The sequence below is a fragment of the Cryptomeria japonica genome, chromosome 8 (genome assembly GCF_030272615.1).
Source record: "Cryptomeria japonica chromosome 8, Sugi_1.0, whole genome shotgun sequence".
Taxonomy (NCBI): Eukaryota; Viridiplantae; Streptophyta; class Pinopsida; order Cupressales; family Cupressaceae; genus Cryptomeria; species Cryptomeria japonica.
In genome coordinates, this window is record NC_081412.1 from 653,515,765 (window position 1) to 653,541,445 (window position 25,681).

Genomic DNA, 25,681 nt, shown 5'->3' on the forward strand with positions numbered 1-25,681 from the left:
AAGACCTGTTAGTGCCTTTACCCTATTAAAGGTATCCTTGTTAAAGGTCTTAGGAGCATCAATTAAGATGACACTCGGTTAAGGGATTTTACAATGGGACCTATTAAAGTCCACCCAGTTAAGGGATTTGAGTTGCAATAGTTAGAAAGCAACAGAAAGATGATCTACTAGATTAGCTACTGATAGCTTGATTAGATCACAATGAAAATCATATTCTATCTGCACCGGTTGTGTCTACTCTGCACAACACCAGTTTCCTATTTAATCCTTTGGCTCTGCACTTTGCCAGTTCACTGATCCTTGGCTCTTCACTCCGTCGGTCCTCTGACCCTTGGCTATACACTCTACCCTGCTCCCCCTGTGTTCACTTTCACAGATCTCTTTTCACATGAACAACAACATTCTTTGAATGAATTGTGTGAATATATTGGCCTTTGATTCTGTTGCCAACTTTCCGTCCAAAACATCAGATTCAAAATTTTGTTACCGCGCCATAAATCACTCTCCAAAAATCATTTCAGGAATATATGTCAAAACAATCATTCATGTCGATAAGTCCACCGGTTGACTGGAGAAGATTGTCGATTTAGCGAGATGTTAACTGAAGGTTACCAAGTCTGTCAGTTTCTGACTATATCGATGTACCGATCAAGGTCTACCTAGTCGGTTACCTCATGTATATCGATATAATAACTACTTAGCCGATTATCCTCCTGTGTGTCGATCTGTTCACTGCTTATCCGGTTGACTTCTTATGTGCCGGTCTACTCACTTCTTGCTGGTTGGCCTCCTGTGTGTCGGTCTATTCACTGCTTTCCCTATCTACACATTTCTTAACCGATTAAGCTTTGTATACCAGTCTACTCACTGCCGATAGGAAAAGAAACTCTTGTTCTTTACAGGTTATCCTTTCCTTCTTTGCCGGTAGACTGTGAAGACTTGGAAGATGATGTTGCCAACAATGACAGCCATATCATTTACCGGTCATACAAAATGCACCAAAATGCCAACAAACTCCCACTTTGGCATTGGTGGCAAACAATACAAAAATGTGTCGGTTCTAGCCCCTGATGTGTCGGTTCTGGCCCCTATTTCTGACCCCTGTTACTCACAATGTACAAATCTCCAAAACTCCCCCTTTTTTCCATCAATGGCAAAGACTATACAAAATAATTTGTCAAAGTAAAGAAAAAATCTCTTTGAAATTTTCTTGAGCTACTTTCAAAGAAGATTCCCATGAAGATTTTACCTGTTTCATGGTGGTGAAGTGTCCATATAAAACTGCAATAAAAACCTCCATATCAGCGACTGTCTTGCAGTCAGGTTCACTTATGAGGAATTCTACTTCTTTAATATTCATTTGCATGAAATCAATAATTGGTGCCAAATAGCACTATATCTCTAACCAATTAAGACCTCATTTGTCCTCTTCTTCTTTCAACCTTTTGATTTCATGATTAAGAAGTTTGACCTTACCACTAAAAGTTGATACTAAACTGGTAAGAGGATCAAACGAACATATCAGATCTTGAATTTCTTTTTGAGTCTAATTTATTTTATCTTCTAGATCTTTGATTAAATCGGTCAAAAATGAAGATTTGACCAATAATTGGCCAACTTCCTGTAGTATATTTTTGACCTCTTATGTTCAGGTAGAGAGGGCAACTTTTCCAACTGATATTTGTTCCATTAGATTTTCTCCTCTCTTTGATTCATATTGCCTTACTGCAACCTTCTCCAGATCGGTTGCCTCTGGACCAATTTTTGTTACAAGAGTATTCAACTAATCAATGATGGGTGCATTGTCATCAACTACAATATCTAGAATTAGGTCAGATAGAATTGTCTTGGCAAAATTGAGAATTCTTGCCTTCTTTTTCTTTGCTCTCAATTTAGCCTTTTTAGCTTGAATTTTTAGTTTTTATGATACTTTCATCAATTGCTTGGGAGTCATTTTCTTTATATCAATTACCGATTCTCCCTCTTCTTCCTCCTCTTTTTCTTCTTCCTATCTACAGTCTCAACCTTTGAACTAGCTGCGGTGATGATTTTTACATTCTTCTTTTCACTTCCCTTTTCTAAGTCTAACTTCCTCTTTGCCGGAGGAGTATCCATCACTGCTTTCTTCTCTTCCTCTTTGCCTTTTTCTGACAGAATAGGATCTGGTGTCAATGAAGTTCTATGGGGTGTATCTTCATAAGGAATGTCTTCAATTGTCACTTCATCTTGACCGGTATGCTTGTTTTGATCAACTCCCTTCACAGGTTTAGTGTGAACCGGTTTCTTGACATCCTTTGTCAGATTGGGAATATCTGACACACCATTTCCTATGATCTCATTAACTGAGAAAACATCAAAACCTTCAGTATGATGGTATTATGAAAGAATAAGGATCCAATCAACTACTAAGAGGGGGGGGGTGTATCAGTAGATAGAAAACTGATATAAACTTTCGCCAATCTCAAAATCAACCTCTCAATGCGAACTCTAAAAGGACAAGTTAAACCACTGAACTACAAATGCAGTATCACTATCAAGTTAAATTGGTTGACTATGATAACAGATTAACAATAAACAACTTGAAACTGACAAACATCCAAATACTTTACTAACATAAGTAAAACTTCATTTTAGATTGCTGCCAGTTAACATAACATATCAAAGTGGATTAAGCAGTTAAGCAATTCAACCATAGTAAACATAACCACAAAAACATTCACCAGTTGACACAATATTTTTGACGTGGAAACCCAATTGGGAAAAACCATGGTGGGGATGAATACCCACAAGTGTTATGAAGTCTTCTGAAGTTCGCCCTGTTAGGAGCCAAGCCTATTAAAGCTTTACAAAAGGTCCTGCTAAGAACAGATTCTGTTAGGGACCACCTGGTTAAGGGATTAACTATAATGCCCTATTAGAAGTAATACTCTATGAGGAGTAACCTCGGTAGAGGATTTGAAATCCAAGCTAATGGACCACCTGGTTAGAGGATTTGAATAACACTAAGCTTGTTAGAGCTTACTTGATTAGGGGATTTTACTGTTGTAATTGTTAGAAAGAAACAAGAGTTTGTTGATATGTTTCAATAGCACTACACTTGCTTGTTCAGATCCTTTTCATGCTCCTATCTACCTTTACACAAACTGCAGATACATCATTCGGTTCAGCAACCACACTCAACTAGAAATTTGTGAACTTTGAAACAAAACAACTCATCAACCTTATAAACAAATAAATAGGTTGGTAACACAACAAAAACCTAATTCTCTCATAGAGATTACAAACAAATCAGTTCAAGTATGATCATTGGATTACATAACAATCTTTGCACATCATTCAAGATAGCCTCGAATTCTCTTTGATCATTGCTTCATCGAACTTTGTAACTCATCACGCGGTTTGCATTACATGCAATATACTTTCTCATTCCCAAGATAAAAACCGTTATCTCAACATGCCAAAAACACATTGAAACTCTTCTCATCCAACATGCATATGTGTCATAATCATTACCACTCATCATTATATCATAAACAAATACAACCAATTCACCAAACTTAATCGGTTAGGGTTTATCATATCAACAAGTAGGGTTTATCGGTTGAACTCTCCAATATATAGAAATACTGGTTCACTCCACAAATTCACCTACCGGTTGCAGTTCCCTTCACTAGATCTTCCTACCGGTTACAAAACAACATTATTACCGGTTAATTGACATCAATGAAAGCATAACATTTCATTAATGCAATCTTCATGCAAATGCCAACATAGTAGAGCCTTTTTCTTTACCTTTCCCTTTGTCAAGGGCAGCTACACCTTGGTCCTATTTTGTTCCCTTTTCTATTTCTTCTTCAGCTTCCATTTTTTGATTCATGATTGTTTTTGACAAGGCAATATTTTCTTCATGTACCGCTTTAACTTCACCTATAGCCACTTTCCCTGTTCTATTTCTTATAGGGAAAACTTTAAGAAACCCCCCCCCCCCTTGGACAAGGTGTAAAAACCTGGTGAAAGCTATATAATTCCTGAGGAAAATTTTAATTTTACTAGTGAATTTTTGCGGTTTACGGAGAAAAAATAATAATCTCCATTGGCGAATTAGCCGTGATCACTCAAAGTTTGTGAAAAATCCTAACGAATTGTAATGTTTTTAAAACCAAAAAAATATTTGCATGGGCGAATTGTAATGTTTTTAAAACCAGAAAAATATTTGCATTGGCGATTTCAACCTATTTTCAAACCATTAAAAAAAATATTGGCAATTTCAAGATATTAAGTCATTAAAACACATGGCACACAGTCGTCAACTCTTTTCCTGAAAGACTACCCATTAGAAAATTTCGCGACCTAGCGACAAGCCTTTACAACTCTATCTCCAACTCGCAAGCTGAAAATGCCAAGCCTTCATAACCTTGAGATCTAGCGACTGAGGGAAACTGAACTGCCACTCACCAATTCTCGACCACAAAATGTTAAGTCCTCATCACCGCAACGACTTGGAGATAGTGGTAACTTTAACCCTTGTCGCGTACTTGCTAACATTAAACTATTTATCCCTTAACCACTAGCACTTCACTCGCAAGCTCGCGGCTTGATCAAGTCTTCAGACATTTAACTTCGCGAGCTGGCGATAACCATAAAACTTAACCACAAACTATCTAGTTGCTAGCTCACGACCTAAAAATGCTAACATTAAACAAACATGAGAGCTAGCGACAACTGTATGAAATGAGTTACTCACTAACTTTCACGGCTATAATGTATGACATCAGACCAACTCGAGACCTCGCAACCGAAGTAATTTGATTAACAATCTCCAGCTCGATAACATAAAACTCTAACACCCAAAAAGCTAGAGAACTCACAATGTAAACCCAAACCAACTTGTTGCCAGCTCATGGCTTGATCATGTCTTCAGACATTTTACCTCGCGAGCTAGTGATAACCATAAAACTTAACCACAAACTATCTGGTCGCTAGCTCGCAACCTAAACATGCTAAGATTAAACAAACATGAGAGCTAATGACAACTATGGTGACAAGATAATATGTACGAGGAATTTTTAAGGCTTGGATGTCGACTCATTCCTAAGGGACTAGTTTGAAGGTTTCTCCTGAGTCATTGTTGATTAGACAAACAAGGATGACGGTTTTAGAGGCATAAAAGGATTGGATAGCTTCTGAGTTAGAGATGAGAGATCACAAATTTCTCTAAGAAATCAAATATTAGGTTGCTTGTTGTCAGGGATTCTAAAGCAGAATTTGTCCAATCAAGGACGAATAAAATCAAAACAAAATCGTTCACAATAGATGAGCCTTAGCAAGATGTAGTGGATTTGATAGGCATGACTTCTAGAGTCTACGGTCATGTTGAAAAACACCAAAATGATGATTTTTCATGTGAATGAGCATCACCAAATGAAGTGGTGACTTAATTGGTAGAAGAGAAAAGAAACCTTTTTCATTTACTGAGAGTGGTTTTTTCCTCAAAAAGGAAGATGATGTTTGAGCAAGATCGTGCATGGAGTTGTTGTGTGATATGTAATACTGGATGGGTTTTTTTGTTTTCTCCTATGTGAGTTTGTTTATTGTCAAAGGGGGTGTGAAAGCCTTTTCCTATCAAGAAAGGCCAAGCATGGCACATCCTCTGCTTCTAGTCTACCATAGGATGGCAGGAGGTTTGAAGAAGGAGCCCATAGAGGAATGAAAGAAGGATTTGTTTGGGTGGGGAGTAGTAGCCAGTCATCTTTGTGATGACATGGAAGCTGCAACCCCTCCCCAACATATTACAGTTACCCTAAAGCTCCTCTTTCCACTTTCCCTTATCGTGGGCATGAAGGTTCGAGCTCCTCTTTCCATTTTCCCTGTTCCTAGGAATGAAGGCTTCCTACTCTATTTGGAAAGGATATGTTGGATAGAACGTAACATCTCACATTCCATCTGAAGGCATCAGGGTGATAATGGCATGGCTCAAGCAGTTTTGCAAGTTGTATAGTCATTGGGGTTCCTTTTCTAGTTCCAGTAGTGATTCAAGACTCTAGGTGAAGGGAGCAAGTTGTATAGTCATTTACAGAGAAAATGAAAATAATTTAGTGTCAATCTTTGTGGAGGTTCTTGAAGGAGTTATATATAAATTTATTTTGTGATGGTCGACGAAAGTAGTAATTTTATTCAATAGAAATTAAATTCTGATATATTTCTCTCCGATATATAATTCTATCTCTTTCAAATGATCATAATCATGAGTTTTAACTTTTTTCGTTTGTTGCATTGTTATGGTGTATGTAATTTTTAATTTAATGCTTCCTATTATGCCCAGGAATGCAAAATTTCTATTAGTTTGGAATGATATTAAGGATTCACCTCATTGTAATTGGTGGGCGGATTATAGGTATGAGTAAATGCCAACTTTATGGAGGAGGGAAAACATATACATGATAGTCATAGAACACCTCCATATATATTACATAAACATCCATTGCATATAAAATCATAAGAGTATTAAGAATGAAAGTATAAAACACCACAATAGATAGGAATACAACATAATTAGTAAAACATGCATGCAACTTAGTTAAAGGGAATATCTTTTGAGGATCCAATTCCATGATAGATGTTATAGACAAATCACAATTTCAAAATCAAAGGAAAACAAGAAAACATATTCACCCATGATGAATCAACTATTATAATTGGAAGGTCACTTCACCAAGTCAACATCAAGACAACAGACTAGTGCCTTATCCTAGGGCATAGATTCACTTACAATTCAAAGACAACCTGATAATAAGCTTCAATAAGATTCATTTGCAGATAAATAGGAATGAATATGCAATTACATGCACAACCCAGATTCATACGTAAACTGAAAAACCCTTGACCATTCAATTCACAGTGAAAACATAAATTCAACACAAAGAAAATTATGTGAAGATCTCAAACTGCAAATGATATTGATATTATATTCATATTGATATCAGAAAGTAAACTCAAAATGTGATTCATCTACGCACTTATCAAATTCTTGAACAATTGAACTATTATAACTATATCAGAGTTTTCAACATCAATAAAAGTGGCCAACTAGCCAACCCTCTCTACCGATCAAAAAGAAAAAGTGGCCATCAATCTCAAATTAATCTTGAAATCCTTTTATAAGATGAGGATTCAACAAGCTTAGAATTATTGTGAGGAATCTTGGGTAGCAACCTGACATTTCTTCTTTTGCTTTAGCATGGCTTGCCACCTGTCCACCTCTTTGTTTGTTGGCCAACTGAATGCCTTTACCTCTTCCAACTTTGCAACTGAATCTGTCCATTTGGCATCTGTAACTTCCCTGGCCTCAACAATAAACTTTGCATGGTCAACCTCAACCTTGAACAATGAATCAATCATACCGTTAAGGAAATCAACATCAACCTATTCATCTATATGCTTGATTATTTCTTATTGCTCCAGAATAAAATCAAATTCGCTGGTCCAATCAGAAACTAATTCCAAATCTCCATTACTACCATAAATTGAATGCTCTAATTTACTATAACCTTCCCCAAATGTCTGAAATTTTTTATTTATAAGCACATCCTTCCCTGTGAAAAATGCATAAGTTGCATTCATTACCTCCACCATGTCTTTAGTATCACTGATCTTGGGAGGTAACTCGTCACTATACATCATTGCAGTATCTAGCTTATCCATTAATCTGCTTCTTCTTGACCAAACATTGAACAAAGGTCCAAGAAAAGCAACAACCTCAGAGGATGTTTTACTTTCCTCTCTCAAAGAAATGTGCAATTCATGCACTACCATCAATTTTACTTTCAATACATTAATCCTATGTTTCAGAATTCCTGACACAACAGAGATAGCCTTGAAATTTTGTTCCTTTTCAAGCTTTTCAATTTTCTCTGTGTATTCCTCCATTTTTGTTGTCACATCAGCTGGTATTTCTTGTACTTGTTTTGTAATCTATATTGGAGGGGGCTCATTTGCAATTTTTTCTTTCAACTCCACTAACTCTTCCTCCAGGGTGCCCTCCTTCATCAGTGTCTCTTCATATTTTTTAGATAATGCAATCAATTGGCTATATGTTTCTGTGTATCTTCTTGACAAATCCTCCATTTTTGATAAATTCATAAAAGAAACTTGAGTAAAAAATGAGGCAATCTCCATGTCAGTTGTGTTCTGCAAATTCCAGATCATTCTGTCAGCTTTCTTTTCTACTTGGATATTTAGAAGGTGGGGATTTTGAGTGGAAGGGGCCAAAGACCAAGCAGCAAGTGTCTTTGACTTAGGATTAAATCCTGATCCTCTTATTACATCTCCAATTTCAAAGTCAGTTTTAAACATTGGGTCCTCTTACTTCCTAATCTGATCAATAATAAAAATAGACTAGAAGTCCCAGTCAGGCATCATAATCATACCAGTACTCTTAATAAATTGTCTTGCCCATTCCACAGATATTTTCTCCCTATCAGGATCATATTCCTACAGTACCTTGATGATCTCCTCTTTCTTTTCTACATTTCCTTCCTCTATGATCAAATTTTGTCCTAATTGATTTTGTTTCAACCCTGTCAAAAAACTTTTAAATTCATCTGACTTAATAAAGTCATCATCTTTCATGAACTCATTTGACAACATCACACGCTCATCAAAGCCTTGAACAAGGGCTTCGTTTGTTTCTCCCTGTTCTTCATTCTTCCCTGCTTCTCTGAGATGTGTCCTTATTTGATGAAAGTAGTGTCCTTGTTCTGTAACAATTGCTCTAGCAAGGTCTCTCCTCACAATTGTACCGACCTCTTCAGTTTTTTGTTTCTTTGTAGTTGGCACTCGGGTAGATTGAACTTCATCCCCACTCTCTACATCATCAATAGACACACTAAGTGGCCTCTTGACATGTGAAGAATGTCCATCTTGGGGGTCTTACTGCTGAGCAACCACTTCTGGAATTTGAGGCATTTGTTCCATCAGAGTTTCATATAAACTCAGCATTCTATTAATCCTCTCTAGGTACGGGTTATCAAGGCAAAAACCTGAGAAAATAGGTTCAATAACCTTCAATTTTGCTTCAAATCTCATCAATTTTTTCCATTTTCTTCTCCTTTCTTGTACTTCCTCTTTTCTCAGCAAATTTCTAACCACATCTTCATCATCCAATGGTTGTTGTGCAAGGTGTCATTTTTGGAAATGCACATTTAATAAATTGTTCAGGATCACAAAATCTAGACACAACATTAACCAACCTATACTGTGTAAGGAAATTGTTTACTTCATCAAAGGAACTCCTACCAATGGTAAAATCAGACACAACCCAAATCCTAGGAAGAAGAGAACCCTGCCTGTGTTTGTCAAGGTATTCTTTTTCAACTAGGGTCAATTGCCAAATAAACTCCATAAAAGCAATCCTAATTGGAATAAATTTTAGTAAAATATGGGGAGGTTGAGGACACCCATAGACTCTGATCACAGTATTGGCATTAAGACATGCAATTCTTCTTTGAAAAGCTCCAATTCTTTATCCATGAACTCAACATTATAGAACAAGATTAAATACATCAATAATGAATAAAGCATGAATGTAGGGTTGGGTGCACCACTCTGAATTTCAACTAGAGCATTATGAATATGTTCGATCACATAGCCCACATAATCATAATCTTTGTTAGCATCTAGGTGATGAATGTCCATAGCCATCATCAATAATTCAGCTAACACTGTTGAGTCTCCATCAAAACCCAACACTCTGCATAATCCATAGATTGTACAATGCATATAATGGTGGAAAGGCGTGATGTCAAATGGTGGTTCAATACTATCTGGAATTATAATTGGTTTCCTATTCACCTTAGACATGTATCTGGGCATTGCATGCTTCTTGATAACACCTTTGTATTTGTCATAATCGTCTACAATCTACTCCAAATCTATATATGTACATGCAACACCAGTAATCTGGAAAGCTTCAACAAAGCTAGCTCTGTTAATTGAAACTAGGGCAGACTGGTTCTTTCTTCTGATTACCCTAGATACTAGGCAATAGCATTTGGCCAACTCTTTGATCAAATCCATATGAACATACACATCTGGCACAATTATCTTTTCCATATTTAAATCCCAAGGGTTTGACATTGGGACACCCTTAACCCTATGTCAAACCCTATTATTCCAAAAATAATGAAACAGAGCAGAACTAGTCATATGAAGTGTGGTCGGGTTTCTGCATTGGATCCATAAACCTTTCCATGCCAAATAATTTGTATTCAAAGCAATGGAAGTCCCTGGAAACAAATCTATGAATTCTTCTTTGTATTTCTTATCCTTCTTTTCCTCAGTGGCCTTGGGCTTGGAACCTCTAGGTCCTCCACTTGTCATGACCTTGGGCTTGGAACCTCTAGTTCCACTCGTCGCCTTGCTCATTTTAGCCACAGGAGAAAAAATTAACCAATTTTCTGAAATTTTCCCACACCCAACACTCCGAATTATCCAACGTTGTTGCAAAGCTCATTTCACTGGATTACCTCGAAGATAGAATGCATTAATGCAATTATACAAAATCTCGGCTAATCATGCAATTTATGGTATTTGGATACCGTCACTTCTCTCAAGTCTCATTAATTGCCACACTTGCATGAACTAGCTACTGTGACATTAATTCAAAGCTGAAGTACTCAAGCAAAATTTGAATTCATGCCCTTCTATTTGATTGACGATTTCCATTCAAAACTTTTACAGAACCCAACAAACAAGTCCACGTGTCAATCCCCATCTTTAATCGTACACTTGCAACCAGTTATAACAATTTGGAAAGTAACCGGTGAGTTAGCGACAATGCTACCAAATCCTCTTAATCACAAACTCGCAACCCCTTTTACAAATCCTCAAAGAATCTCATGAGTGAGCGACAGCCGTTGATCTTCATCAAGCCCTTTAGTCACAACCTCGCAACAATATTTGTAATATTCTGTCTTTACCTACGAGCTGGCGACCACTGCAAATCTAACTAAAAAAATTATTTCATTGCAACTCGAAACTTAACTTGAATTACACCCTTGCGATCCCACGACAACAAGACAGTTAACCGCCATCGCATGCTCACAACACTTTTGGACTTAAGACTTACAAACCTATGAGCATGCGATGACCACAAAATCAGACCAAAACTTACTTGTCATGAGATCGCAACATAAAATGCTAAACAACTTCAAAACCTACGAGCAAACGATAAAACCAACTAATCTACGATACCAACCACATCGCATGATTGCAAATTAAAAGGACTTAACCACAAACACCTCGCGACCTTGCGATTACATAAAATCACACCCAGTCGCAACCTCGTAACATAAAATGGTCAAGTGAAAAACATATTGTGAGGTAGCGACAACTAAAATCTCCTAGTACTCGCAACCTCGCGACTTAAACTGACTTGATGATAAAGGACCTGCGAGCTAGCGATAACCATAAAATCTCAAAACTATTTATCTCTTGACCGTAGCGACCCAGCAAGGACCAACAAAAATCGATGTTTTATGTTAATTACCTTCATAAACAGGTGCGAGCAGTGGCACACAGAGCATTAATGACTTACTCGCTAACTCTTGCGGTTGTAATGCATGGCATCAAACCAATTCGAGACCTCGCGACCAAAGCAATTTCATTAACAATATCCAGCTCGCTAACATAAAATGCTAACACCCAAAAAACTAGAGACCTCACAATTTAAACCCAAACCAACACTCACTAACTCGCCACTTAAATTGTTAAACATGAAATTTATTTGCGAGTTAGAGATGAAACATTAAAAATGTCTCATTGTCTGACCAACTTTTTGACCACACTTGACGTTGACATGGACAAATAAAGAGAGAACAACTTATATTTTCAACGCACGACAACTTCGTTTTACTAGCCAACTAAGACAAAAAAAAACACAAAACCCTAATCACCATGAACATCATGTTAAGCATTTAATGTAGAACAGTAGAAAGGTTCTAACAATTATGCAATATGAATAATTTTATGGATCTTGTGACACAAATTGTTGCATTTCATGTTCAACATAATGTGGAACCAATTTACTAATAATTCAATTGTTTACTAATAATTCAGAAAATAAATTCTAATTGTTTACTAATAATTCAAATTCACAATTAAAAATATGAAATAAGTATTCGTTTTGATTGACAAATTCAAGGAATACAATATCAAAAATCATCAATGACAACTATAGTATTGCAAATTGAAATCGTAATATGACTCAAGAACTGTAGTATAATTATAAATACCTATAAACCGACTGCTAATTCACTTCAGTGACTCAGTTTGAAGCTTCTATATCCCAAATGGACTCAAAATCCAGAAACAGACAAGTACTAACAGGTTCATCTTCATTCTGAGTCTGGTATTCAAAAATTTGTTCGTCTTCATGTTGATTATGAGTCTGCGATCCATCATTTGTCTCAGCACTAGCACTAGCAGTAGCACCACCAACTTTTAAAGTGTTGTACAACCCTCGTCTTTCATGCATGGAATTCCAGTTTGCCAGTGCCCTATCATATGGAAAATCTCTAACATTATATTGAGTTACAAACAACCTCAAACAAGTTTCCAAATTTTTGTCTAATTTATTTCTGATCTTTGATTTCAAAAGCCCTAATGCACTAAAAAATCTCTCAGCTTCCACCAACCCCAATATCATTGTTTGACATAAATCAGCAAGTTTCAAATATTCTGGTATTGCAATACGCAATGCTTCACTTTGATCTATCCTTTTCCAAAGACTTGTGATTGATCCAAGTTCAAATGGATTCTCCAAGTTAACCAACTGCTGTTTCATAAACAATGCAAAGTGTTTACATTGTTTTTTAAGATGATCTGAATTTAAAATTCATTCTATTGGTTGTCCATTGCAATATGCATCTTTTGAAATTGTCAATATCAATTCCTCTAGTTTTTTATGAAACATCTTTGCGTCATTTGGATTATCTCCAATTGAATGCCAAAATTGAGGATACACACAACCCATGGCTTCAAGTATTTCTTCTCGAGGGAATCTTTCACGAATCTCAGTTGAAAGTTCATATGCAATAGACTTCAAATTATCACTAACAAATTCAACAATCCTGTCAAAATCTTCCTTTTTAACTGGTAGTGCTTTGCCTTGCTTGCCTATCTTAGATTGGTGCATTGGTATCTGAAATCCTTTTACAAAGACATATAACTCATTTTTCGTATTGAAATGTAAAAAAATTTCAGCATGATTCAAATCTGTAATTGTCTGCCACCTAAAAAAAATTGGGCTTCGCCCTGTTAGATCTAAATATAAACCATCCAAGCTCAAGCATATCATTTTATGTAGAGTGTTATACTCATTGATATACATAGTTATGTCTTGGGATTTCTTAACAAGTTTGTTAATTGAATCCAACATGGGGAGAAGACTAGCTAAAGTTAACAGAGTCTCTATATCACTTAACTTATGTAAGAGATCAGGAGCTTTATCTACTGTGAGGCGTTGCTCATACATTAGTCCAATTAAGGATTGATATTTTGTTAGAACTCGTTCTACTGGTCCATGCAAGGAGATCCATCTGGTCTCAACATCCCTGAGAAGCTTATTTCCTATTGTTACTCCCTCAGCAAAAATCTGAAATTCTTCAAAACGTTTAGGACTTCGGCAGAAGTATGAGTGGAGCTCGTGGACCAGATCTTCAACTTTTGACATTGTAGGGAAATTGCTTACAATTCTATATGCTAAATTCATTTGATGGGCCATGCAGTGAATGCCAACCATGGATGGTGCAATACTAGTTTGTAATCTTGTGCAAAGACCGGTCCTTTGACCTTGTATTACTGCAACTCCATCATCTCCAACACACACCAACTTCTTATCAATTGTCATGTCATCCATACCAGCAATTTCATTCAAAGCTTTCTTAACTTCCAAATATAATTTTGTTGTTGTTGAATTGCCCCTCATTTTATGAACACAGAGTAGATGAGCTCGGCGAACGTGTTCTTTTACGGTATACACATGCATACAAACCCAAGCAGTGTTGTCTACCGCAGTAACTTCATCTATGGATAATGAAATGAAATTTGACTCTTTAACACTCTCTTGTAAATTTTGCTTTTCCACCTCAGTGAGACAGTTTGCCATTTCCCATCTAGCATTTATTGACCAATGTGACATAGGATAGTGAGGAACATTCAAAAAAGATAATAAATTACTAAAGTCTAGGAAATCTTTCATAGGACGCCCTCTCGACAGAATATGAAAAATAACACTCATCTAAGCAGTCTTTGCCAGGTTTGCATCTTTCGCTGCATGTTCAAGCCCAGCCTTGATTGTATTTCCAAATCCACTATTACCAACTAGTGTCATTTTGTGGTTATGCTCTTTATATTCTGCGGCATACTTAACATGAAGACATTCCTCCTTTTATTTCCATCTTAGTACTGGTGTTTCCTTTCTATCTATGATCTATTTTTTATAAACCTTACCAATATGCTTTTCTATGGTTTCAAGTTTTAGCTGCATCTTCTTCTCTCTTTTAGTTTTCCAGCTACAAATCTTACACCTGCATTTTGTTGGTTGTTCATCATTGTTTGGGACTGGTTTAATGAAAGGGTAATTTTCTACGCAATCAAATCTTAAAACTCCTTGTCATGTCCCACTCTCGCCCCAGCTTTACTTTCCTTTTTCTTTTCTTCCTACCAACATCATCTTCAATACTAGCGTTTACATCTGAGTGAATTATCTCATTGTGTGTATCCTTTAGAACATCTTCTATCGTGTTGGTATTGCCATCCTCATTTGATGCATTTAACTCAATGAAAATCCCACCTTGTGGTGGTGGTGAGCTACTGTGAATGGCTTCTGCAACTGCAGAAGTTGATGGATCAGAAACTTTGCCAATTCCAAAGAAAGACTTTATGGTAGTATCTTTAAGTTTAAGTTTTGAGCGTTTTGATGGCCTCCCAATCCCTTCAATTTCATCGCCCTGAGGAGTCTTACCCTTGTTTGACATCACAATCCCTTCACAACCCTGGGGAGTCTCAGTCTCACCCTTGTCTAACATCTCAATCCCTTCACCACCCTGAGGAGTCTCACCCATGTCTGACTGTGACATCTTGAGTCTTGACCTCTCACTACGAATTTAAAGTTAAAACTAATACTATCAAGTATGAATAAATGATTACTCACCTTTATGCCTTCTCAATTCTCTGAATCAGGAATCAAGAATGCCTAGGCCTGTGTTGCAGGATTATAACTCTGGCCCTTCGCCCTACAATAAACTTCGACATTCCAACTCAAATTGTGGAATGTGAATCGAGAGCTCCAATTTACTAATTAGACACGAACAAATTGTAAGAAAGAGTGTATTTATATCAATCCATGATTGCATTTTTGGTGAATTGCGCGGGAGTTTCAAAATGCATCTTGATTTAAGTGAGGCGAAATGGGTCCTTGAATGCTTATAATGTTTTATTTGATATTGGTGAATTTGGCCGACGCATGCAATGAACATTTAATTTACCATTGGCGAATTAGGTCCTGGGTACGTGGTTGTTTTACTATTGCTGGCGAATAACAGAGGTAATCTAATACCCACGTCCATGTGATTCCAGGTGAATGTTACGGGAATGCACGTCGAACGCTGTGTGGTCAATGGTGAAGCTAGAATAGAGTGTACCATTAACCCTGAAATTTCGGGTGATTTGACCACTATGTTGCCCCAGACTATTCGCCATTTCCTAAAAAAAAATGCAAAAATACACAGAATTCACCAATTGGCGAAGATTCACCACTAAAAAACTCTCTGATTTCTTATCTTAAAATGTTGAATGCATGCTTCAACTACTAATGAGGCTTGATCAAGATCTAAATCATGTTGTACCTCCATAAGTGCTTTTATCCTATGCTCTTTCTCAATGGCTAGAGTTGTTTTCCATCTCCCTTCAATTTGATCCTGCAAATTTGATGGGATTATTCCATTAATTCACTGGGAGTCCTACAAAACTTGTGCAAGTTCTAGAATAGGGCTTCTTCAATTTTCCTTTTGTCTTCTTCATTACAGAGGGAATATATTTTTCCGACGTCAAACATACCTCCAAATTATTTGATCCCATGGACCAATTCGTCAATTGTTGGCGCTTTGTTTCTTCCACTTCTTCTAACCTCTTTGATTTCCACATCTGATTGGGTGTCAGTGATATCACCCTCTTTTTCATCCTTTTTGAGCTTTGTGTGAGCTTTTCCTTCACTCTTCTTCTTTCTAGTAAAGTTACTCCTACTAGTCTATCTTTACTTGGCGAAGATATGTAGAAGTACCTAAATCCTTTTCTTTTGTATATGTTGTTGGCTTGGTAGCTGTAGTCCCCTTTGGTTTTGTCTTTGACACTTTCTTCTTTTCACTTGTTAATTCTTCTTCTTTATTAGGGTTGACCCCTGCTTTCTCACTAGCACCGGTGGAGGTAGTGGCACCGGATGCTTCACCTCCATATTTTTTGTCAAGAGTATCAATCATTCTTCTTACTTTTATTTTCATGATTGGCACCTAAAGTTCCTATTTTATTTTGGATCTTTCCTCCTCACAAGTTCCAAATCTCTTTGCCTTCAGATCTACCAGTTTGGACAGTATCATGTTTACATGTATTTTAACAATGTCTACTGCAACCTCATAACCCATAGGTGGAACCCAAAAGGTTATGGGTTGAACCGCTTGAATGATACAACAATTTGTGTCTAAAAGAAAGAAAATGTTATCTTTGTACTTTTGTACTTTTCTGGTTGGAATTCTTTCCCTTTTGTGCATCCTAATTTTAAATTCCTTAAAGTATCCCCACATTGTTTCACCAAACCTATCTCCTAGATCCCTAATCATTTCACGTATCTAAACCATGATAGGTTTATCTTTAGACCATACTACATTACCTTTACCGGGGAAAACATTTTGCACATAGAAAAATATACATACCAGTAGTGACCCATATTTGAAAGAATGCTTCTTGTCCTTCTTGATTCTCTCCATATTTACTAGAAATTGGCTTTTGGTCATCTCACATATATCATATGAAGCATCCTCCTTGATGATTCGATAGGCAGCATGTATGGCACCGCTTGGTACACTATTTATCCAGCTTGATTGATAAACCCTATAACCCAGCACTACAGAAGAAAATCCTGCTTCAACATCCTCAATATGAGTGATTGTCATTGCTCTACTATCACATTTGGATTTGGTTAACCTAGTGACTCCAGTTGATGAAATTGTTCTTAGGGTTAATGCTTCACTAGTTGCACTAAACCCTATAACTCTTCGAATCACATCTTGTGTGATCTTGATCGGTGCTTGAGTTTCCAGCCACAAGAATTGATCATGAACTCTTCTCAATACATACCTAACCCAGTCGGCATGAAATTGATCAGCATTAGACAAAGCCTTGGTCTTCAGAGGTAGATATTCTTCCTTCAACTGATCATTAGCACAAAACCCTTTAACTTCATTTTGAATGAATTTATCTCCAAGTTCTTCGATCTTACAATGGATGTAGGAGCGAATGTCTTCAATAAATAATACATCGGAGGCAACATATGATAAGGAACCAGTCATGTCGATCTCACCGGCTTTCATTGGATGTAGGTTGAACTCAGGTTGGGGTTCTTTGATATCTTCAACCAACATAGGAGTCGATATCGGTGCTGCCATGATGACCTTCAAATAAATCTCTCAAGCGAGGTTTAAATACCTTCTTCTCAGAAATATCCAACGGCCACTATCGCTCTACTTGAACTCTTCGCACAAATATTACTGGCAAGTTTTCAATCGCCTTTGGTTGCACAAGAGCTAGAGAAAGTTTACAAGAAATTAGGGTAAGTGAAATGTATTGACATTTCCTTATGATACAACGGTTAGTTTTAAAACTTACAACTTAAGGTACACCGATTTACCCTTTACTGGTTGCTTGTTACTGATACCGATACACAAACAACTAGCTCACAAGACATTTCTCAATCAAGAACTTTTAGACTAACTTTTATGCATCTCAACTTTGTAGATAGACATAAGCTTATATTAGTTAAGGGGAATCAAAAGTAATCTTATCATATGTGCTCCCCCTGAGCATCGGTATGCCTAGTTAGAAGAGGAACTGTCATCACCGATGGATGATGACTTGGTTTCAGAATGACTTTCTCCTTCTTTTCTTTCTTCCTTCTTTATCCATGTCTTTTTTATTTCATTTCTCACTTCTTCAATTGTCTTCTTTCCTTTCAAGTCATTTTTCTCTTTCTTCTTGCTAAACCGGTTCTTGTCTTCAAACCGGTTATAGGATTGGTTCCTGCACTCTCTGGCTAAGTGACCGATCTTATGGCAATTAAAGCATGCCATACCAGTTGTCCTCCATGGTCCAGAATTATTTCTCTAGCCCATTCTCATATTGAAATTTGCTGCAACATGACCAAAATAACCACAAGTGGATCAGGAGGCATTGAACTGATTACTCCTTTTATTAGGACTAATCGGTTTGAATGGTGATCTTGATACATTTGACTTGAACCTGCATTCTTCAGATCTGGGTCCAAACTTATTGCATGTAAAGAAATGTCCATGGAATCTTCCTCTATTTGACATACTTCTAGATTGAGATCTACACTCATAAGCAATGTGGCCATACTTATGACAATCATGGAAAAAACCATCAAAGGTGAAAATCTTCTATAGACTAACCAGTTTATTTCTATAGACATCAGACTTATGACCTGATTTACCACAATGATTACAAGAAGATTTGGGAAACTTCATACCTTTCACTTCTGAATGATTTCTTCTATCATCTTTTATCTTTTTGGATTTAGACGATTCTCCAGTTTCCATAGGACCTATACTGGAGTAACCAAGACTGGTTGTTTCCTTTGTTCTTCTTTGAGCCTTCAACTATTTATCTATCTTCTCAGAGCTTTCATTTAATTTCCTTAGCTTCTCATTTCTCTCATTTTCAGCTTTCAACTCACTTTTGAGTTGTTCAATCTCTTTCATCATCTTCTCCTTTTCTTTTGTGTTTTCATGGAGATGGTTATGTATGTATTCATTCTCCTGAGTGAGAATTCAGATTTCTTCATCTTTTTCAATCATGATTGCATCATTTTCTCTTACAGCATCTTTAGCAAGCCTCCTAGCTCTTTCATCTTTTGACAAAGATTCTTCTGCCTCTCTTTTTCTTTCATCGACACTTTTGCGGGCTTCTAGTATCCCAGTCGTTCTCAGGGCTTGACTTTCATGTTCTCTTTTGAGATGTGTGATTTCTTCAGTCATCTTCTTGTTCTTTTCCATGATTCATGAGACAACTTCTTCTACTTCTTCAAATCCACTCTGTTCAGAGAGTTGATCTATAATATCCTGACTCCCATTTAGTTGTTGAGCTAGTTCCTTTCTCTTAGCAAGAGATTTTCTCAATCTCTCTTTCAGCTGAGCAATAATTTCATTTGCTTCATCAATCTACTTCTGATATCGATATTCTTCCATGATCTTTTTCCTCAATTTGTCAAGCTTAACTCTAGAGGACTAGGGCTCTGATACCAATTGTTAGTCCCAACCGGTACTGAGAGGGGAGGGGTGAATCAACACTTTACCAATTTTACATTATTAAAACTTTTAATTCAAGTTTACACTAACTTAATATTCATCAATACAAACAATTACTGCAGAATAATATGCATGCATGAAAAGATACACAGAGACACCAAGATTTATCTTGTGGAAACCCAAATGGGAGAAAACCACGGTGTGAGTAGGAACTCACAAAATTTGTACTCTTCTGGAGTGTGCCCAGTGATGAGCCATCCTTGTTAGGAGATTACAAAGACGCTATTAGGTGCCACCTGATCAAGGGATTTTGATTAAGGCATGTCAATGTCTTTACCCTGTTAAAGGTAGCCTTGTTAAAGGTCTTAGGATAATCAATTAAGATGACACCCGGTTAAGGGATTTGAGTTACAATGATTAGAAAGCAATAGAAAGATAATCTGTTAGATTAGCTACTGATAGCTTGATCAGATCACAATGAAAATCATATTCTATCTGCACCGGTTGTGTCTAATATGCACAACATTGGTTTCCTGCTTAAGCCTTTGTCTCTGCACTCTGCTGATTCACTGATCCTCAGCTCTTCACTCTACTGGTCCTCTGACCCTCGGCTCTGCACTCTGCCCTGCTCCTCCTGTGTTCACTTTCACAGATCTCTTTTCACATGAACAAGAACATTCTTTGAATGAATTGTTTGAATATATTGGCCTTTGATTTTGTGGCCAACTTTCCCTCCAAAACATCAAATTCAAAATTCGGTTACCATGCCATAAATCACTCTCTAGAAATATTTCTAGGAATATCTATCAAAAAAATCATTCATGTCGATAAGTTCATTGGTTGACAAGAGAAGACTGCCGATTTAGCTGGATGCTAACTAAATGTTACCAAGTCTGTCTGTTTCAGAATCTATCGGTGTTCCGATCAAATTATACCTAGTCGGTTACCTCCTGTATACTGGTCTAATAACTACTTAGCCGATTATCCTCCTATGTGTCGATCTGTTCACTTCTTAGCTGGTTGACCTCCTGTGTGTCGGTCTACTCATTGCTTTCCGATTGACCTCCTGTGTGACAGTTTATTCACTGCTTGCCCTATCTACACATTGCTTAGCCGGTTAACCTTTGTATACTGATCTACTCACTGCCGATAGGAAAAGGAACTCTTGTTCTTTACCGATTATCCTTTACTTCTTTGCCGGTAGACTATGAAGACTTGCAAGATGATGTTGCCAAGAATGAAAACCATATCATTCACCAGTCATACAAAATGCACCAAAATGCCAACAGATCTTACTTCTCCAATGCTTTCCAGTGTAGGCCATTCAAAAATTGCTTTCACTTTCTTAGGGTCCATCTTCAAACCATCCTCAGATATAGCAAATCCCAAATAGACTAACTCATCCTTCATGAAAGTGCACTTCTTGATATGTTACTACTTACTAAGATTGCCACTAGTCTTATGTTCAAAGTTATTCTATATATTCTAGTCGGTAAGCACAGAACAGTCGGTAAGCACAGTGCAATCGGTTAAAGAAGAAAGTATTCACAGAGCCTAGTATACACCGAGCTGTCTATCGAGTATCATTCCATGTCTACCGAGCAGCAAGAATGATATACCAAGTGAACACACTGAGTGAAACATGTTACTAGATTCATTGAACCTGGACATATATGGGAAACATGTTACAAAGATCGAGGAACAAGTAACCGTTATCACATTGGAGATTGCACTTAAAGATTGTGTATGATTTTGAGGTCATCTAACCAATGAAATATTTTGCATGGTTATTCATTCGATAAATCATGTTTGTAAGATCGAAGCAATAATCAGATCACCGCCATAAGAGATCTATTTATACAGCATGAATTTAGGATTAGCTATATGTGCAAGTATATATGTGCATGTGTGTGTGAAGTAAGACATATACAAAAAATAAAAATCATGAGATATCACAGAATGTTATGACCATTACAATTGACAGAGAAACACAGAGGTCACCGAGAAGGATTTCAGAGAAGAGTCAAGGAACAGAGTAAACAGAAGGGTTTACCGAGTTAATATATGGATTACCGAGGTATGCTATAAGCAAGGTAATATCATTTTGAGCACATAGAATCTGCTATAACATTTCAGATGTAAAGTTGCAGATATTTGTAATGATTTATTGTAATATTTTGAAGTTGTAAGAGAAACCTTTAACAGGGTAAAAGACTCTAACAAAGTCTATAAACTGTAAAGCCTCTAACCAGGTACAACATTTTAGAATAAGTGTTGTAAAATCCTTTAGCAAGGTAGATCTAACAGATCTTGATACTCCTAACAGGGTAAGCTATCAGAAATAGTTAAACATGTAGCTCTAACCGAGCAACCTTTATTATTGCAGTAGTGAAGTTGTGGGTGCCATCCCCACCGCAGTTTTTCTCTCTAACCAAGAGTTTTTGCGTAACCAAAATATATGTGTTATGGAGTGAATCATGTATGATTGTTATTTATTTGTTTTAGCATTATATTATGTTACTGCACTATTTAGTTTATGCTTAACAGTAAAGTTATTGTTGAAGAAAAGTTTTGAAGTATTGATTCACCCCTCCCCTCTCAGTACATTAGATTTCCATATTGGGCCTAACAATTGGTATCAGAGCTTCAATCTTGGAAAAGGGTTTAACAACCTAAAGAGAAAGATCTTATCAATGGAAGGCTATAAACAATCTAGGAGAATTGTATATCTGCAAGAAGAGTTGGATCATGCTAATTAAGTGATTGCAGACATGCAGAGACAAATGCAAAAATCATTGAAAGTTAGAAGAAGGTTATCTAATTATTTACAAGACTCTCAAGAGTTAGTGGAACAAATTGAGACATCATCTGAGAACAGTATGTCTGAAGAGACTGAAGAAATGATTGAAGTGTTGAAAGAAAAGAACAAAGCACTGACTGATCAACTAAAAGCAATGAAAAGAGAACATGAGCATTTCAGTACATAGATGACTGAAAATCTTGATGCATTGAGGACAGTTGAGGATAAAGTAAGAGATCTAGAAAGAGATAAACAACAACTTGAAGCATTAGTATCTGAAAAGAATGATGAAATCATAAGATTGACTGGGATTCAACAAAATCTGCCAGATCAACTAGGTTATGCACATCATGAAGCAAATTTGAAAGATGATGAGAATCAAGCATTGAAACTTGAAGTATCAAGGTTGAACGAAGAACTTGAAAAAGAGAAGAAATCCAAAGAAACATTGAAGAACAGTTATGAAGCATCAAAGATGTTGGATGAGCAATTGAATACAAGAAGACCCAAAAAAGATGCAGGACTCGGTTACAAAGGAAAAGACTCTATCAAGAAGGGAATTCATACTACTGAGAGAGGAGAATAATCAAAGAAAGTTGGAATCAAGAAGAAAATCAAAAGAAAGAAGCCTATTTGCAACTACTGTGGAAATCAAGGTCATACTGCCAACATGTGCCAAATCAAAAAAGGTAAGCAACCGAATGTCACTAAGTCTAATGGTTATTGTTACAATTGCAAGAAATATGGTCACACATCTAATCAATGTAGGACAAAGACTGTTAACAATTATAAGAAGGCAAAATTCAAAGGGTTTTGTAAAAATTACAATAGATATGGACATAGTACCGAGAAGTGTTTGTTTAAGCAAAAGAACTATATGTGGTCTGCACACCAAGCAAATGCTAGAGGTTACCGAACTCACACAGATCCTTACCGATAGTATTCTGCAGTACCATGGGATTACAATACAAGGATATGGTGTGAATGTTGTGGAAGATATGGACATATAAGTGCCAACTACTTTATAAGTTTTGGAATGAACAACTGAAGATGATGGAGAAATCCTGGTATGGCATGTTTTCATTGTCACAAAGTTGGACACTTGGTTGGAGATTGCAGAGATCAACCTAGAGGAGACACTGAAGAAATAAAAGGCAAATTACAGATGATTTGGAAAAAGAAGGAAATTGTGTCAAATGAAGAAAGCACCTTACCTACCAAGTTAGGTGCACCTATTCCAAATTAATCGGTAAAGGTATGAAGGGACTGCATTCTCTCAAGGTTAAATCTTAACAGTTCCTATTTTATTATGTACTTAATTCAAAATCTGCATAACTAAGATGTATTAGTAAGTTTGAAATTCTATCAAAATCTTTTGAAAGCACTATATAGGAAAGCTATCAAGTCGGTAACTACAAGAAGCCTGTCTAGTCGGCAAATGAATGAAATCTGGCTACTCGATTAAAGCGCAAAAAGGAAAGAAGGTTTAGTGGAACCGAGTGCATTTAATGTTTTAACCTAACCTGCATGGAGCCCAATAATGTATATTGTATACTTAAAGCATTTTCACGGTCATTTTTACTCACCAAGTTTTCGAGAGAGTAGAGCAAAGCGAATCTAAGGTGATCAACCCTCCTCCGAAGTGAAATTCAAGGTATTTACATCAATCTCAGCGCATTGTTAAGCTGGTTTACCGATCATATCTATTGAAGATTTCTGTTTAATATTTGTTAAGAGGAAAAGCGTCTATCATTTGAAAGTTTTCAAACCCTAAGGATCTTTTGATAATTTCTATCTGAAATCTACAATGGCACCGAAGATCCAAGAACCCATTGTTGTTAAGAATGTTGAAAAGCCCTAACTAAAATACTCTCTAACTCGCAAAGTAGCATCAGAACCGGATGACAAAACTGCATTTTCACTCATCCCGGATAGAGTTTTACTAGTTGAGGATGTCAGATTCTTCACCAAATGTCGAGTTGAAGAACTAGGTCATGTTGAAATCAAAGACACCTATGATGAATTGTGCACCAATGGAAAATTGGATAGCAAGTATGAGCACATTAAGATCAAGGGATTGACTGAAGCCCTAACCTATCCTTGTGTCTTCAAACCCCAGTGGGTCAAGTTTGTTCTGAGCAGAGTTCACGATGATTTCATGTGGTTAGAGGAGCAACCATTCAAAATCACCAAGGAAATCATTCATCTGATCACCGGTTACCTTATTTATGATCATGCCCGAGCTTAGAAGATGATATCACAGAAGGAATTGATCAATTTAACCAGAGTAGAATTAGATTGTAGGGGACTGAAATTGAACGATGTCCATTAAAGAATTCTGGGCTTGAATGTCAGCCAATAGAGAAATTAAGCCATCTAATGTGCTTCCCTCTTGTGTAGTAGATAGGTAAGTGGCTCGATTGATCTGCTCTTGAACGGAGGACAATTGTGGAATGAATAAGGTTTGAAGAGTCATAATGTCCATCCTTATTTTGTTCAATCTACTAAATAGATTATGATATTCATACAAACTTCATTATTCAAAGGTTCCTCCAAAGGTAACAGGGTTTGCTTCATCCCATTGGCCACAATAGTGTATGTATTCTTCCTCTGATCATGTAATGCCTGTCTATCAAACTGTCAAAGTCTACCCAACAAAAGATGACAAATATCCATAGGCATAATATCACACATAACTTCATCATGATAATTCCCAATTTTTAATTTCACCAAACATTGTTTACTTACTAACAACTTATGTTCATCTTGAATCCATGCTATCTGGTAAGGCTTAGGGTGTTTCATTCTATCTAATTTCAACTTATTCACCGTCTCCTCTAAAACAAGATTATTTGAACCACAACTATCAATAACAACTTTACAACACTTACTGGATACCTTACATCCAGTCTTGAACATATTCTTCCTCTGCAAGGGCTTTTCATCTTCTTCGGTATGACACAAATCTCTCCTCATCATCAATTGTTCTCCATCTTCTGGTTTATTGTCTAATCCGATGGGGTTTTCTTCCACCATTGCTACTCTTATAGTAGCCTATGTCTTCTTACATTCGAATGCATGGTGTCCTTCTCCTCAACACTTAAACCAGGTTCCTTTGAATGTCCTCCTATCTTGTCTTTCAAAGTTCTCATTTTGGTAACCATCCGGTTCTCTCCTCTGGTAGAAATTTCTATCATCCTTTTGGTATGAGTTCCATATTTTCTCACTTCCTTGTCCTTGTTCTGATCTATATTGGTTCCTCTTCTTCCGGTATATCCTTTTCCTCCTT